Source organism: Dermacentor andersoni, chromosome 2, assembly GCF_023375885.2.
Source record: "Dermacentor andersoni chromosome 2, qqDerAnde1_hic_scaffold, whole genome shotgun sequence".
NCBI lineage: Eukaryota > Metazoa > Arthropoda > Arachnida > Ixodida > Ixodidae > Dermacentor > Dermacentor andersoni.
In genome coordinates this window covers 240237583-240255925 of record NC_092815.1, presented here as the reverse complement: position 1 = coordinate 240255925, position 18343 = coordinate 240237583, and the positions used below count along the sequence as shown (strand labels likewise).

Genomic DNA, 18343 nt, shown 5'->3' with positions numbered 1-18343 from the left:
GCCGAAGCACAACCTGCAGAAGCCATTCCGGCGCAGCGTGGCGCAATTTCGGTCAATTTTCTGCGTTTGGCGCAGGAGTCCCACCTCGGGGACGCGCGTCAAAATTGCCGCGCGACTCGCCGCTTGAGGCGCTTTGCGTACATTCACGGGCTTCTTTCACGCTCGGGAAAACACTTTTACGTAGCACATATTGAGCAACAGAAAGCTGCATCGAGAGTTTTTCACGTTGGATTTTCTCACTGAGACTTTTCATCTAATTGTAATATTCGATAAGTTCATTATTTATTCATCAATTAAGAGTAATTATCCTATTAGGCGGATTGAAAACACAATCTGAGTATCTCCAAGCAACGGGGAACAATATTACCTTGGTCCTGTCCAGCTACGTGGCATTCGAATATTTTTAAACTGTGTCTAAAGTTAACTGCGGCACCCTGCGTACAACACGAAGAAACTATTGACAGGACTGAACGAACATACTAATATACTTGTTTGGTGCGCTAAGGGCGAAATATTTCATCTGGCCAAACGTACATTTATTCACTAAATGCTGTTGAAATATGTACCTGTCGCCGCATCCGACAACTACTACACTATTCGCTTTATGCATATCATATTCCCGAAGCTTCTATCGTTGTAAAATGCACAGTATCCTTGTAAAGCAAATATTGGAAGAATACGTCCTGTTAAGTTTCATCAGCGAGAGACTTGTTTCGCTAACGGTTCAATTAATCCTAAAAACCATATGAGCTACAGGAATAGACCCGTAGCTAAATCTTAAGAGAAAGATTGGCAGCTAGCTCCTATATAAATACATAAAAACGATGAAATCTTGCTCGGTATTCAGCGCAGAAATTTAATAAAATTACTTCTATTTGAACGAAGAAGCTTTATTAATACCGACCTCTTGGGATACTTTTTTTTTTATTTCGGCTATCGATTACGTTTACAAAAACTGGAAAAAATTATTTTCAACGAAGCATCCCGTTTGCAACTGACCAACTCAGCAATAAGAAACGATACTACAATTCCGCAAACCGCATCGACTGGGACGCCTGACACGGACAAAAGCAGTGGATTGTGTGTACCTACCTCAATTATACCACTAATTTTAAAACAGAGCTATTGGAAAACTCACGTAAAGGATAAAAGAAATTCACGCAAGCTGCAAAGTTATATATTAGTCCAATTTAAGAGACTCAAGGCGTACAGTTTACGAGATTACGTTATATGTTTTTGCAGCAGCATCGCAGTTGGGAACATTCAAGTTCGTTTTTTTCTTCGAAACCTGTCAATGTACCGAAATATTCGCGAAAACATGCACTTATGGCCGCAACCGAAAATTCTACTTGCCTTAGTCGATAGAAATCAGCTTTACACTTTTAAGTGTGCAATGAATTCCATTCAGGCTAAGGAACCCGACGAGCGTGGCAGCCAGTCGCAACGTACCGCAGTTGTAGCCGCGGGGCGGCCCAGTTCCAGCGGAGTCGCCCGTTGGCCGTGCGGACAGCCGCGACGACCGCGTTGTTCGCGCGGAGAAGCGACCGACCGACACTCACGCAGCAGCTTCCGAAGCAATGGCTTCCGCGCGCGAACGACGGGCGTCCGGGCCCTGCGATGTCTGCGACGTCAAGCGACGAGGCGGCGCAATAGGCGGCGATCTCGCCCTGCTTGCGAGTAGCGTTTTTTTTTTTTTTTTTTCGACCGGACGCCAACTACGCTGCGAGATCCTGCTTGTCGCCGTAATAGTCGGTCGGCCCGAGGAAAGCGGAACTATACCCGCGACGGCCATCGTCGGCACAGTGAGCGCAGTCTCGGAACACAACGGAACCTGCGGTGGATGGGGGAAAGGGAGGGGGGGCACGCTGCAACGGCCTCGCATGCGCGTGATAAAGTCGGCCCCTTCCACGAGCGGGGCCCGACCGGCAACACGGCTGAGAAGTGCGGCAGCCGTTTGTGCGCTAAACTCAGTGGTCTTCCACCCCTCCCCACCTCTACACCCACAAGCATTACGTTCGACCTTCGAACGAGCTTTCGCCACTCTGCGTGACGCAGCTATGCCTGATCTCGGAAGAGGAATAAACGCTGACTCCTGATACTCTGCGTCATCAATTATTTTCCCGGTGAAGTTGGCTAAAGCTTCCAGAGCTCTGCAAATTATTAGGCAGCGATCCATCTCTTTCCGGGAGGCGGGAGGGGTGCAAGTATCTTGTTTGCGCGATGTTCTTTTTATGTGTCACGTGGCTGTGAGTTCCAAGCAATTGTGTACGTTATCGGGGTATGCTCCACGTATCGGATCATTTGGACGCATATTGTAGTTTATAGAAATAATGCTCGTAGTTTTCTATGGAAGGTAAGTACAATAATACAACTCGTCGCCAGCTGGGAATATATCGACATCGGTGCTTTATCCGCATACACTGGCACAGGCACAGCGGTTTATGATTACCTGCACGCTTTTATGTTTGCTATTTTTGAAAATCTTATTTCTGCATTCCCATATCAGAGCGTCTACCAACTCACTTTATTCTATAAAACTGTCACCTTTTTTTTAGGGATGTGTGACTTTAATAAGCAAATTCAATACTATGACCGAATAGCATTAAACCTACAGATCTAACCAGGCCGACACGACCCGATAATTATTTAGTTAAATCTAGAGCTTCTTCGTACCAACATGCACCCTCTGCAAGATGCAGACCGCCACTCTGGATCACATCGTCTGGGGACGCAGCGGGTACCCTCCCCCACCAGACCTTCTACAGGACAGCCACCGTCGAGTGAAACCCGGTACAGAACCCCAGCGACCTTTAGCCTGGACGCCCAGCTCCGGGCCATCAAGCGCTCCGAAGAGGTGGCGACCAGGCGCGACCTGACAGTCATCTCCTCGTAGGAAACCAATGGTTTTCCGAAATAAAGTTGTTTACTACTACTATATCAGAAACACTTAGAATGCTCATGCGAATAGATGTACATTCACTCGAGAGCTAAGGAAGGCGTAATATATTTATTTATTTATTTATTTATTTAAAATACTTTCAGGGCCCAAAGGCACTACAGAAAGGAGTGGGGAAGAAATGGCAAGGCGTGCAGCAAACAAACAAACAGAAGTATTACAAGGCGTCTTGTAAAGCGATCTTGAACTGGTGGTCATCAGCAATGCTGGCGATTGTGGAGGGAAGGTGGTTCCATGCGACACTTGTTCTAGGAACAAAAGAGTCATTACACAATTTTGTGCGACAAGAAGGTAGCCCCACCTTGAAGCGATGATCGGTCCTTGAAGATATGTAATGAGGTGGATGGAACAAAACGTCCTTCATCTCGTTGTTATAATAATAGATTTTATGAAAAAGGCTAAGGCGAGATGACTTTTGACGCAACGAAAGGTCAGGCAAGTTTAGGGTTTTCTTCATAGATGTGACACTGGAATGACGTGAATAATTCGACAAGATGAAACGTGCGCCGCGATTCTGAATGGCTTCAAGAGTTTGAATGAGTGTAGTCTGAGTAGGATCCCATATGGCGCATGCGTACTCTAATTTAGAACGTACCAAGGTTTTGTAAAGTGTTAACTTCAGGGACGATGGGGCATCAAAAAAGTTTCGACGCAGATAACCAAGCATGCGATTGGCGTTGTTAGTTACAAATTCTAAATGCGTATTCCACGATAGATTAGAAGAAATGTGAACACCAAGGCATTTATAGCTGTCAACAGATGGTAATGAAATATTATTGAGGCGGTAAGTACGCGGACAATGATTAGTGCTGTGGCGAGAAACCTGCATATTTTTACATTTAGTTGTATTAAGTGTCATGAGCCATTGACTGCACCATTCAAATACCCTATCTAGATCACGTTGCAGATTGAGATAATCGTCATGGTTAGTAATTTTCTGGTAAACAACGCAGTCATCTGCAAACAGTCGGACAGTTGAGGAAGAAAGGCAAGTAGGAAGATCATTAATATAAATCAAGAAGAGCAAAGGGCCCAAAACTGACCCTTGCGGGACACCAGATGTTACGGCAGAATTACGTGAAGAGAAGTCGTTAGCCGTCACATACCGACTACGGTTAGAGAGAAATTCCTTAATCCATGCAAGTACATTGGGGTCTATGTTAAGTTGATTAAGCTTGAAGATAAGTAGATCGTGTGAAACGGAGTCAAATGCTTTAGCAAAATCTAAATATATGCAATCAGTATCAAAGTCATGATCCGCGTTAATAAACAAGTCGTTAGTAAAACATAACAATTGCGTTTCACACGAAACTACTTTACGGAATCCATGCTGATAAATGCTGAAGAAGGAATTGGACTCGAGGAATTCAATGAGGTGCGAGTATATTATATGCTCTAGGATTTTTACTGGAATGGGCGTTAATGATATGGGGCAGTAATTATTGGGGGAATGTACATCACCAGATTTATGCACAGGGACCACCTTCCCTATCTTCCAATCAGAGGGCAGTGTAGACATTTGTAATGACTGTTGAAAAAGCTTTGACAATATCAGTGCAGAATAAACTTGTGTACACTTCAGCATTTTTGATGAAATACAATCTGGACCGGCCGACGAAGACACTTTTAAGTTGACAATCAGCTTTTCGACACCAACTGCATAAATAGCGATATAATCCATTGGGAAGAAGTTGGTTTTTGGTATATGCGGAAATACTGTGGGAGTGCTCTTATTAAAATGAGTAACAAACACATTGTTCAGAACATTGCAGCATTCGCTTTGAATTACTGGGACATCAGATTGGATTAACTGAATGTGTGTCGTTTTAGTACCGTTAATAATGCTCCAAAATTTACGGGGATTAGAACGAAGTAGCAAAGGAAGAGTTTTATCAAAGAATGCCTTCTTGGCTTTTGAGAGCGCAGTACAGAATTCTCTGTTAAATTTTTCATAGCAAGACCAGTGGTCTATTCTGGCTGTGAATTTTGCGCGTCGAAATATCCGCTTCTTTTTGTTGCGCATGCGCTTTAACATGTTATATGCGCACTCATTGCAGACAGCAAGCCCGCTATGCGCGTATAGTGTTATTTCACGGGACAGCCAAATTTTAGTAAGACGTCAATGGCGCCCGTCACTTGAACGAAACACAGCATACCTATATTTTCCAGATATTACACATATTGTTCCAAACCTTCAGTAGATCTGTCGAGACGTTCACTTCGATTCATCAAAGTCTTGAGCGCATTCTGATCTACGAATATACGTTGGGGAATAGAAATTACTTCGTTCAATCGAAAATTCCCTTCAATTGAGCTTTAATAAATCGAGCTTCTACTGGAGTTTCAAAAAGGGTTTGCATACCTTTCAATTAGTGAAGTTGTTTGTACTGAACTGTTAAACAAAGTCACCTGATAACCCGGATGTTCTTTTCTCCGTCAGTGCAAACAAACGCCAAGGTATACGAGATCCAGCGACGTGGCTACATTGCCTTTTTTAGGGTCTGCAGAAACATAGGTTAATGTGTCAGTTTCCAATTCGCCAGCACGCGAGTTTGCTGCTATTGTTCCCTCAAAGTTACTTGAGAGAACAATAGCAGGAATGTTCAAGTTATAACCGTGAATATTCGACTGCTGTGGTTGTCAGCATCAATCAAAACAAGGCAGAATTTCACAGGAAGATGGATTAACCCCCGCACCGATTTATTCTTTTTATTAACGTGTGTATCGCTCTTTGGTTGCTCTCTTTCTATGCTTTAATAAATTACTATCATAAAAAGGTTAACCTTTTACTCATTTTTATTTTTTTGCCTTCACTCATTCAGCCTCTCGTGAGTGTCTTTTCTTTGTCTTATCTCTCAGCGGTATAGGTACGTGCTTGCTCTTTGCCTTCAGTTTCCACATATACTCGTAACACGTGGCTTCGGCACGCAAAACCCCATAATCTATACTCTTAACCTCATACAGATTGTGCCAGAACTCAGTTTCTTCCAGCCAGCTCCTTTCTTCCGCAATGGTAACATCAGCATATGTATTTGCACGAGGAAAATGTGCTCCGCGTGTAATTACCACCGATTTTTCCCGGCACTCGAGCAACCGAGCGCCAGTGTTGTCTAGTTCGCCGTCTGGCTTGTCAATATTGCAAGGTTCGACACAGTGCCACACCACAGCAGGCTCACGATTTGTTCAGTCAGCGTCAGATTTGTTCTTTCACTAACGCGTCGCAGACCGCGCCCAAGGTCCCCTACGCACGAGGTTTCATATTTAATTACGCAGGGCCAATGACTACGGTCCGTATCGAAGAATGTCGCACTCTCTGTTTGCCAGTGCGCAATGTGGACCACGGACGTCAGCACGCTTGAAATTGGAATGCTCCACTTACGTATACTTTATATATAGGAATATTCGCTGAATATTCGAAAACTATCCTGAGAATCTGAAGACGGCCATTCGTTACGAAGACCGAAAAAAACATTGCTAATTTAAGACAGAGGACGATATGCGTTGGAGCACACAGACATAGCGCAGGAGTCTTGTACGTGCTCTTTCGCGTATCGTTAGGTCTTTCTGCGCTTCAAAAGTTAAATGGGCTTTTATGGGCCTAAACCGCGGTGTGATTATGAGACGGGCCGTAGCGGGGGGTCTCCGGATTAATTTTGACCAGGTGGGGTTCACTAACATGCAGCTAAATCTATGTGCACCACCAGTTTTTTTCCATTTCAGCCCCACCGCCTTTATGCACCGTTCTTTTTTGCACCATGACCCAGTCAATCGTCTTTCGTTCGCTGTCGATCAGTGATAATGCTAGTGGTGGTAACATCAACGTCACTGAGGTATACGGTCGACAGCGCAAATCGCGAGGGTGATCTCCTTGGTGCAGTTCCAGTCCTTGGCCTATTCGTCACAGTCCACACCCTACTGAATGCGCCTGTCCGCGTCAGATCACCGAAGCTATATACAGGTAAAACTCGATCTAACAAAACCCGATTTGGCGAAGTTCCCGATCTAACGAAGAAATTTACATTCCCCAGCAGGTACCCATAAGGTTCAATGTTATTATCAACCCGAATGAACGAAACAAAGTTGGCCGAACTCGATTTAACGTATATTTTAATGAAATAAATGAATTAAGAAAGCGCTGCTTTCTTTCTAATTCTGACACAGACGGCTTCTTCTTCGAACGTGCGCTCTAACGCTATCGCGTTAAAACATGTAGGAGCCACAGCTGCATCCCTAGCTGCATCTTGACGAGGCTGCACGCCGCGGCCATGCACGGAACAGCGGACTCAACACCGCCTCGGTAGAGGTTGCTTTCATTATTCCATGGTTTACGCGACAGATGACTGGATTAGCGGCAAATACAATGCCGCCGTAGCCCCTGCGTATCGCTACGTTACCATTTCAGGTTTCGAAGGACCGAAAGATTCCCTTCTAGATTTTACAAACTTCCCGATTTAACGAAATAATTCGAACGTGGTCATCACTTCGTTAAATCGAGTTTCAACTGTTAGCAGCATTGTGCCCGGTCGAGTGGTTGCGAAGGACGCGACCTGGGAAAACATTAGTGCTGCGCTCATGCCGCCGAAGCTGTCGGTCTTGACCGGCAGAGCCGCTATCTGGCCTATCCCCGCATGGCATCCAAAGTAGCCTTGAGAGCCTCCTGCACAGATTGTAGATGTGGCCTTTACGCGACAATATTTGCGTCGTATACAAAGCGCAGACTCACCAGATTGTGATGCGTGTGATGTACCTGAGACAGTGGGTCGGACATTTGTCACCTGTCCCGAATATGACTGAACGGTAAGCACTGACCCCTTCGTTGGCACCATTTAATAACAGGCCGTTGAGCGAAAAGCGTGATAACGGCGGCCCATGGCCGGACAGAATGCCAACGAAGCGAGCCATTGACACAGTCTTAGACCTTTTTGTTACCACAGGCCTAGATTCAAGACTTAACGGGCTCTATATGAAGAAGAAAGTGTACACTCGCACCATGCTGCACGTATACCTTCGTAATCCCTCCTCAATCCCTCCTCACACCCCTCTCCTCTTTCCCTGCTCTGCCCTCTGAGCAGAGTAGCCCCATGGCTGGTTGATATTACCTCAGTTGATATCACCGTTTCCTCAAATTCTCCGCTAGCTCAGCCATCGTTTGCAGCCGCAATGACGTTGCCAGCCCGAGGCGGCCAATACATTCAGCTGCAACCAACGTACCACTACTGGTATGGTATATAACAGAGATGTCCTTATTAAAAAAGGGAAAATAATGTCAGACGTCAAAGCGAGGTTAAATTGAACGTCCTGGCGTTCAACGTCCACAAACTACGCTGTCAGAGACGCGCAAGTGTGGTGCTCCGATTTATTTCGACCACGTGAGCCTAAATCTAAGCGCACGATCGTTTTTTTTCTTTAGTTTTACTTCACTCCCATCGAAATGCGGCCAAGAGTCGAACCCGCGACCTCGTGCTCAGAGTACACCCGCTGAGCCAACGTTTTCGACTGCGCTGTGCCACGCGGGCGCCGTGCACCGACGCGCAGTGACCCGGAGAGTTTCGGTTCCGCAGACGCTCTCCTCATCACTCGGCCAAATTCGAACGCTCGCCGCAGCTGCCGTCAATGCCACTTCTGCTCAGCTTTGCGGCCCCAAAAAACCGGAGCTTTCGCTTCTACTTCGAAACCGGCCCACGTATTTCTTTAACGAACACAGTGCGACTGCAACACCACCCACTTCCCAGGAAGATGTTCGACATTGCGGATTAAATGAGCAAAAATTGTCTAGCGAAGAATCGAATGCAACATCGTTATTCATTTCCGACTGATTACGACCTCAATACGTACGTAAAAAAGGAAGAAGCTGCCAAAAAATTGTAGGGGTGTGCGGATAACAGTTTTAGGCACAAAAACGAATATGAATGGAATAGTGCCTGCAGTTAATATAATCGCTTATGAACCAAATAGTACCAGAAGCAAATCGAATCTAATATCTAATGCTTTCCAAATAGTTTGCGAATAATGTACAGCCTTCAGTTGCATTATCATCAAACAATTTTCGCATCCTGGTATTGACAACGTTAGAAAGTACAGTCCGCATTGTAAAGCCCGCTTTACGCACAACGGGAGTATCTGGTCGCCGTGATGGCTGACTCGTGTGTGCATTCTTTTTGTTTATTCTGGGGGTTCTCTCCGTGCTTGTGGATTTGTTGCCTTGCAATGCTGTGCCGTTTGGTCACACCCGAGTAGCTTTCCGAGAACGCCTGCAAAGCCTGCCTTGGGAAGGCCGGACGCAGTGCGGCCAAACAAAAGCAGCGGCAGGGGTTCTTCGTTATGATCAATGATCAAGGAACTTCTCCACGAGAAATGCGGGGGTGACGGAAAAAAAGCCGCTAAATGCAGCTTGACAAGGCTCCGGCCCCCTACAAAGTCCAGCAGCAAGTGAGCCACGGTATACACTTATAAAATCTGTATAGGAAGCAACTAAACATATTTATTGAAAAAAAGATGCACTATGACAAAAAAGAGACAAATAAGAGCAGAATGGGTTTTAATTTGTAATACAACGTGGTTATATCTGAAATAAGGGATCAAAACAATTTAGAAAGCTGTCAAATAAAAACAAAATCAATGATATAATAAATACATGAAAAACAAGAAAAAAAACATCTCGCAAATGTGAGGTCGAAGAATCATTGTCGCATCGGACATGTGAAATTTAAAAGCAGAAATACGCAACAAAAACGGTTTGCCATTTGCTCTCACCTGTAAAATTAGAACAACCTCAGAATTCTGAAAGAATAAAGATCAAGAAAAAAACCAAGAAGACACAAAAAGAGAAACACTTGTGACGCATAGTAAGAAGTTAGTCCCACCAAAACTAAAAACAGCGTTGGAGAAAAAAACAGGAGTAAGACAGTCGTTGACAAACACATGGGCTACAAATACAATTGACCGCGTTCTGCGAATGCTGCAACAAATAATACGCAGTGTCCCTGAGACTATATGCACGCAGAAGCCGGCTTGATGGGTATGCGAACTAATTCATATGTCTTGACCTGATAAGGACAAATAAAACGTGCGCGTGGATGCAATCTCAGGAATTATGCCATGTTTGGCATATTTGTTTGAGAGCGCAGCTAGTTGGAACGATAGCGAACGATTACCGCAATTTGTGCGGCATAATCGCTGGAGCGGAGGATCCGGAATTCTTGTGTCGTATATAGGTAGTGTCGCTTTGCCAAACGAAAGGAACCGATGAAGTCAGCGTTATTGGTTTTAATGGCGAAACGGTAAGTACAGGAAAGACGGAATGCGCAGGTAAATTCCAATTTTAGTATTTTAAATGCGTTAAAATAAGGAGATGTATGAGTAGCACATGAAACGTTAACAATTGCACGAATTGCGCGCTTTTGATGCACTTACCGAGATTCGTAATGTTATCTAATGATGTATAGCCCCACATCAGGTGGCAATAATTTAGTGCTTGGGTCGTGGGCTCGAGCGGCATCCGCCGGCCGGTCACCGAGCCCGGACACGCGGTCGCGGAGCTCGGGGACAAGGCCGTGCGCGGCTGAGCGGGCAGTGTGGTCCGAGACTCGAGGAGACGACGGACCGATCTCGTCAAGTGGCCAATCGCAGCGACCGAGGCCTTTCTTTGATCAGCCGCATGTTCGTTAACGTGAACTCGACGACGAACTATACAACACCGAGAAAGAAGAAAAAGAAACTTACTGGGGAGCATTAGAACAGCTAAGCAAATTGTTCGCATTCTCGGGGCTCTTCGGGGCATTCGTGGTTATGCATTACCACGCAATGTACGCAAGGGCAATTTTGTGGGCCGATTAATATCTGTACGTATACCTTTGCCACCAAACCAGAAATGCGCGCACCGTCTTCATCAATAGCAGAGCTACAGAGAACACCTTTTCCTGTAGTTCAAATGGCCGCGGGCGCCATTATAGTATTGTATGTTGCAAACAAACGTATTCAGATTTAATCTAATGGGAAGACACAGGTGCTGCGTCTATAAATAGTACCGAACAATACCCACTGCGGAATGCCGTGTATAAGAAAAATTTTATTGCGAGTGAGCGTGTTTAGCCAGAAAGATCGGCCTGTCCGAGCGACTCAGCGCGCTCTTGGATCCACTGTGGATTAGGCAAATGTTAAGGCATTTTTGCTTCACTTTAATTTGTGATCGTGAACAACTTATTTGATTTGAGGACCAAATCGAATAGGACAGTGTTTCATTCGTTCTTGGAAAGTTTGGAATATTCGCGCAAGCCTGAAAATTGCTATCTTTTGCGTGTTACACAATCGCGCAACATATATATTATGGTATACGGGTGTGCGAACATTCGAAAGTTCGAAAAAGGATCGAATATTTCCTTCTATTCGATTCGCATTCCATTCGAGAATTCGCTACCCGAACATGCCGAATATTCGTTCCATTCGAATACCTAGTAGATAAGAGCACTTACTGGAGCGTCGAGAGAGACAGAACGATCGATGCGAGGACTGCTCCAAATAAGTCTGCTGCAGGATAACCACGCTGGTCGCGCAGAGGCACGAGTTGCTGAGTGGGGAAGACGACTTCTGCTCAGCCATTTCCAGTCATTCAACAAGAATGGCCCGCTTTTAGGCTGCCTGCATACGAGTTTGCTCGTTATGTTTTGCTTTAAAGGGCAGAATGTAACTGACGCTCAGGCAGACATTCATTTCTGCGCATAAAATATACGTGGCTATGCATTTGTGGGGGAGAGGGGGTCGTAATAAATGCCCATAATTTTTAAGGAGGAAATCGGAGAGGTTCGATGTTTCGGCTGGTGAGTTTGGCAGGAACTGACCCATTTCATGTGCGATATTGGTTGCTCGTTTTTTACCGGGTATTCGATTAGACGATTTCGCTATTCTAACGCCTCTAATTATGTAACGAACTGGAGAAGTACTTGCCGATACTCAGCAAAAGGAGACCGCGGGTCATATAAGTATACAAATGTACATTGTCACGTTGTAGTGACGATGAAGAAAACAGTCGCAAAACTGTGAATGGCGAAACCAGCGTTTTATTGGGCGAACTTGTGCCCTAAAGAAACAGGCTACAATTCAAGAACGACCACAGCGGCGAACACAGTCGGCGATCGTCGAACATCTGATCTGCCGGTCAAGGCTGTTCAACACTAATTGAAACCAGGAACGTGAAAATCTCCAAACGCAGTGAGCTTAAAATTATCCACCTTTCCACGGAATTTCAAGTTCGTATCTCGTGCAGCTGTTTACGGAGACGGGTAAACATTTCAAATAACGGCAGTATGACACCCTGAAACGCTTGGACAAGTAACTTTTCACAGATGCTGCAGCGAACCTACACATGATAAACATTTATCGCTCGTCACTCAGAGCACGCTTCCTACTTCAACGAAATACAGACCCCGTGCATCGCATAGTTTAATGAGGAAATGGGAGAAAGACTCGTATAACGCAAAATAATTTGAGTGAAAGCGAGTACCCGGTAGTCATTTTCAAAGCATATAAGTAACCGACACAGTTCAAACTGTCAGCCCGCATCACCCAAAAAGTGGACGCCATTTCCTCCAGATATGAAATCTCTGATGTTAATGCCACGGAACACGTGCTAGCGTAACTCTCACGTAGAAACAGCCTAAAAATGAAATTGAAAGACAACGTCAGAACCGCCGATAAAAAAAAAAAAAACTAACTGTTGTGATGATAATAAAATGGCTCTGTACATCGAGAAGATTGTTTTCCCCCAACAAACGTAGGATACATTGTGATTATACAATGAAAATCGGCAGCCAGACCTGTAATGTACCATAAGTAGTATTCGTTTTCTTCTTTCTTTCTTTTTTTTCTTTCTTTTTTTTGAGGGTGACAAGAGATTGATGCTGCAATACTATGCCGACTATCTCAGGACAGGTACTCAATAGTTCCAGTATTTGATAATCCAAACTTTCGTGCCATAACACCCGCAATCATCATGCACGGCTAATTATAATACTTTATCCGGACCTCTCCACTCGCGCGTAGGTTAAATGTTAACCGGCTCATATTGTGTTTTCAAACATGATTAGGCGGTCCCGACAAGCTGGGCATGACGCAAACAGCGCAAACCGAAATTTGCTAAGGCGGCAACTGCCCAGCGCCAGCATCCTCGACAATGCGGGCAAGCAAGACAGTCCTCGCTGCCCAAACAGGGGGGGATACGTTTTCGAGAAAAGCATCACTTATATACGCGCCCACTGTATTGCGAAAACAAAATTTGGCCTCAGCTGTTGTTTTGTTGGATTTTCCAGCGTGCAGGCGAAAGTGGCCACTTTTAAATGTGTGTGTGTGTGGGAGGGGGGGGTACAAATGGCATACTATGCCCTCCCCCCTCCCACTTCCCTGCTCCCGTCCCCGGTAAACAGGCCTAGTGTTCTTGTGTGCCGTTTCGTCACGCTACTTCCTTCGTGCTTAGTGTAAACCAACTAGTCAAGTTTTTCGTTCTATAAACCTCCATTACGTAATGTTATGGCTGCAGCAGACAACATATACTCTTTGTCACGCGCAAGAGTAGCGTGCGAGAGCCACGCTGGGAAGACAGAAAATGGGGGTGGGCAAATAAAATTACATAAAAGAAAGAAAGGTTTAAGAGAAAGCTTTAGCTCGGGTGTTCTTATCTAAATACGTGTAAAAAGATAATTCGTTTTTCTCGGCAACCACTGCACTAACTTTGACGAGGTTTGTTGCATTTAAAGGACAAACTTAAAATCTAGTGACTGTTGGTTTCGAATTCTGGATTTAGGTCCTCAATTTTTTATTAAAAATGGGCAAATACCGAAAATATTCAAAAAACGAAACTATCAAGTTTATAACTCTGTAACTCAGCAACGAAAAATGATAATACAATTCTGTAAATTCCACATAATAGTACATCTAAAGCGGACAAAATTGATGTGTTACACATGAATCTAAAGGAATTAGCAATATCGAAATGCAGCTTTTGCAGCACCCTTGTAAACAACGTAACAAATTCACGTAAGATATAAGATGACATACCGAACCTGTCCGCTTCCAATGGTCTAATGGATGCCGTTTACAGAAGCGCGATATCTGTTCTTGATACAGAGCTATGAATTTGTAAACTTCATGCCTCTATTTCCTTTCAAACTTCCGAATATTTGAAAATTCTTGTAAGAAGATTCAGGACCTAAATCGAAATTCCGCTTCCAACAGTCACTCGAATTTAACTTTCTCTCTCAAATGCAACAAATTTCATTAAAATCGCTCCAGGGGTTATCCCAGAAAAGAGTTTTTGCGCTTTACATGCATTTGAATACGCCGCGTCGGAGTTGGGGACGAGCTAAAGCTTCCTCTTAAGCACTGCAATCGGAAGTCGGAGGACAGTTCCCACGCGATGACGGGCGCTGCTAATTTTCCCGTAACGAGCTCCTCTCGTCAGAGAAGAAGTGCCACAAAGGGAGGAATGAGTTGCCACTCCAGGGGAGGGCGAGACGTCGCGAAGGGCTCACGGACGTTTCCCGGAAGAAAGCCGCCACGAGAAGCAGCGGAGAAGACCAGCTGGGAGTAAAAGATCTCTCCCATTCCCACGGCCAAATTCTCTCTCTGTATTTGCGCCCGCTGGAACTTAGGCAGGGGAGAGGGGGGGTCGCCGGTCCAATATTCCGTCTGCGACAGTGTTGTATATGCTTCTTGATTGGCTGTCGTCCTGGTAGGTGGTTGGTTCCCTGTGTGTGATTGGCTGCCATCAGGAGGGAGTGTTTTAACAGAGGTGTTATAATGACGGCGTGGTGAGAAAACAAGCAGCTCTAGGCCATGGGAACGAGGCTCATGCAGACGCTCGTTGCTAAACATTTTACTTTCTTTCTGTTTTTCCTATTCAACGATTAAACAACTTTTGTTCAAGTGCCAGTAAGCCTGTTGGCTGTCGTTTTCCCAACTTCCGAGCTTCTGATTTCTTCAACCCGAAGCCTCCGCCACGCTTCCGTTTGCAGACGGGCTCGAGACATAACCTAGCGCCGCAACAGTAAGCATATGAAATTTCCGTTTGCGCCGTAATTGAATAGCCAACCAACGAAGCCAAAGGCGAAAAGTATTCAATTTTCCGGGAGAGAGGGGGGGGCGAGGGAGCGCCTGGGGCCCGACGAGCTTTCCGACCCCCCCCCCATATTTTATATATGTATATATATATATATATATATATATATATATATATATATATATATATATATATATATATATATATATATATATATATATATATATATATATATATATGCCCTTCATGACATTCTTGATCTCTTCAGAGTCGGGCATAGTGGATTAATGCACCGGCAAAAGTCAACTACGTCATCAATGTATCTGGTGAAGTTTTCACCCTTTGACTAAGCGCGACCACGCAAGCGTTGTTCTGCGCGAAGCTTGAGCACAGCAGGGCGACCGAAGACTTCTTTGAAACAATGCGTAAATGCTGTCCAGGTGGAAAGGTTTCATTCATGATTCCGGAACCAGGGGTTAGCGACTTCAGAAAGATAGAAGATGACGTCGGTCAGTTTAGCTGTGTCATTCCATTTGTTATGCGCACTCACGCGATCGTATGACGAGAGCCAATCCTCCACGTCATGGTCGTCGCTGCCGTTAAAGACTGTAGGATCTCGTTGGCGTAGAAAATCGGAGCAGACGGCAGGCGATGCCAGGGGAGAATCGGGCTGCGCGGCGTCCTGAGGCATGGCAGAAACGGTAGGGAGCGTCCGCGCTGCGGAGTTCTAGGTTTGGGAAGGGCCCAGCACCTCCACCATATGTCAAGAGGCGTTGTAGTTCGATTGCTAAAACCCTCAGATAGCAGAGCACTGCAGCGAGAGGTCACACAGCTTAGGCTACACAGGCACAAGGCTTCCAACCACTCGTTTTCGTCGTCTTTCTCGAAGCAGTCCCTGCTGCTCGTTCTTCTCCAGTACTATATATATATATATATATATATATATATATATATATATCGCACGCACAAATCGTTCACTGAAGTGACGGCCTTATATAGTTCAATTTCAAAGCCTGAGTCCTCTCCCACCACCAAGAATCTGACGCCTCTCGGTGGTGTAATCGTCCTTCGTGTAACTGTCGTATACTTCACTGTCACTAATACTGCTTCGCCTTTCCGGCGAAACTGCAGCCTCTGTATCTCGCTCTTTCTTTTTTTCTTTTGCTGTGAGTCCGAGTATAAGCGTTACTGCGCGTGACTTGTGTTGATTCTGATTTCGAGTGAATCCGGCTTGGCCTAATTTCGGTTACTGAGGGAATACACGGTGCCCCAACTCCCATGCACCAAGACTTGAAAGAAGAGCAGTTGCGTTACTCGAAGAAAATCGAGTCCATATTGTTTCCGGCACAGTGGAGTAGCCGCAAGGAATTCTTTCGTTCCTGAAATTTAATTCCACAATTGCAATTAGGTACCTAATTCGAAGAGTACTCTCCTAATTATCAAAGTGTCAATGAGGCATTTGTAGGCACCTCCAGGAACCCTCAAATGACGTCTAACTGCTGCGTTTTCAGCGACGTACTAACTGCGTGCAATTTTTTCCGACTCGCAAACAAACCTCACGAAATAAGAAAAATACCACGTGACTGCGCTCCCGCCCGCATCATAAAGCAGCATCCTGAAATAAGCTGATTGAAAGCAACTGCTTTGCCTATCTCAAACCCGAAGAAAAAGACAGGTCATTACCTTGATAATGATACGGAAGGAGCACTAACAGCAGGTTGCGCGGCTTTGCAGCTATTCTTTCCTCTCATTTCTATGTAACACTTATCCGTCTTTCAAGGCCGACTGATCACACTGGCAACAAAAGCCACTGGATAACGCGGCCAAAGCGCCGCTCTGATGCATGCATGAAATGCGAAAAGCACTGTAATAGGCATAGCATGATTCAAGATGCCGGCTATACCGCGTCAGAGTGCGTGCAGAGTGCGTGCGCAGCTATATTTCGCGCCAGAAACTTGCCTCGGACCAAAGCCAAATTAAACTGCCGGTTTTAGTTTTCATGAGAGTGTACACGTGCTGCAAGAACATGTTCATGGAATAAAATAAAAACAATATAAACAGACCGGGAAGCGACCCATGTGTAGAGAAAAGGCAAAGCCAATGCGTTCATAAAACCAAATATACCATTTTTAATTGAGCCCGATTTCCAAACGAGACGTCTGCTCAAAAAAAAAAAAAAAAGAACACCATATTTCTGTGTGTCCTTATTATCTATGAATACGGAAGCGCCGTCGAACACCAGCTGCTGCCTAGAGGACGTGTTCAAGTAAGTCTCCATCTGCAGTTACGCAGTACTGAGTCCGCTTTATCAGATTTTCAGTGGCTTTTTTGATGACCGACGTCGGAATTGTGCGGCAGACATATATGTTATCCTTGCTTTGAGCTAATATGACGTCCGTCTCGATCATGTAAGCACGATCTTTCACATAACCCAAAAGAAAGAAATCGAGTGGAGAGAGGTCAGGTGACCTAGGCGGCCAATTTACAGGTCCGTGCATTCCAATCTGTAGCGTATGAAAAGTCGCATCCAGCCAGTTGCGTGCTCGGCTGCTGCTGTGTGCTGATGCTAAATAAGTGGAAGGCGTGACATCGGGACATCGCTGACAAATTCATCCACCACTCCTTCAAGGATTTCGTCTACGTAACGCTGTCAATGTATAATCGAAGAAGATGGGACTGATTATAGCACCGGCGTGCTACTGGTGCCGATTGCGCTTTAACCATGGAGTGTGCATTGTAGTCACCCCAATAGTGTGCATTATGCAAATTTACCTGGGAGTATCTGTGAAAATTGGCTTTATCTGTGCAAATGATGTGGCTCAAAAGTCTGGCGACTGATCGGCTTTTGTGAGGACTCAATACGAGAAATCCAGATGATTCTACAGGCCCCTATCTTCCAAGTATTGACGCTGGTTAAGGTGGTACGGGTGAAAGGCCGTCGCTTAGAATCCTCCAGACTGGTGATTTGGGAATTGGTATACCTGGGCGGCCATGTCCCGCACGCTAGCATGAGGGTTTGAGGCCGTGAATGCTAAAACATCCGTGCGTAGGCTAGGACTCAAAGATGGAGTCCTACGCCGCTGTTTCTTGAGGCTGCCGGTTTGTCTCAGGTTTTCATCCTTTCTGGCGATAGTCGACGCGTTTTGGTCTACCGCCACACTTCCACGACTGATATATATTTGCGGCCTTGTTGTCATTTGCAGCTCCCAAGCCAAGGATAATTTTTTACCGTCTGCTCGTTAGAGAAAGACATGGCGGCTGGGACGAAACGAAACGCACCTTTAAACATTAGCACTGACGTTGTTAATTCGCTTTTGTGGGGATAGGTTTTGTTGCAA

The 18343-nt window shown here is 45.2% G+C and overlaps 1 protein-coding gene across 6 annotated transcripts in view; it reads right to left on the bottom strand.

Annotated features, from left to right (window-relative positions):
- The window catches only part of LOC126539898 (glycoprotein-N-acetylgalactosamine 3-beta-galactosyltransferase 1-like), a 166537-nt gene that overhangs the window by 140912 nt on the left and 7282 nt on the right, over window positions 1–18343 (bottom strand). Inside the window, exon 1 of one of the 6 annotated variants that reach the window (XM_055075690.2) lies at window positions 1450–2648. The exons of the other annotated variants lie outside the window; for them this stretch is intronic. The gene's annotated coding sequence lies outside the window, so the exon portion shown is untranslated. Of the gene's footprint in view, window positions 1–1449; window positions 2649–18343 lie in introns of those variants that run through there. 6 annotated transcript variants of the gene reach the window in all.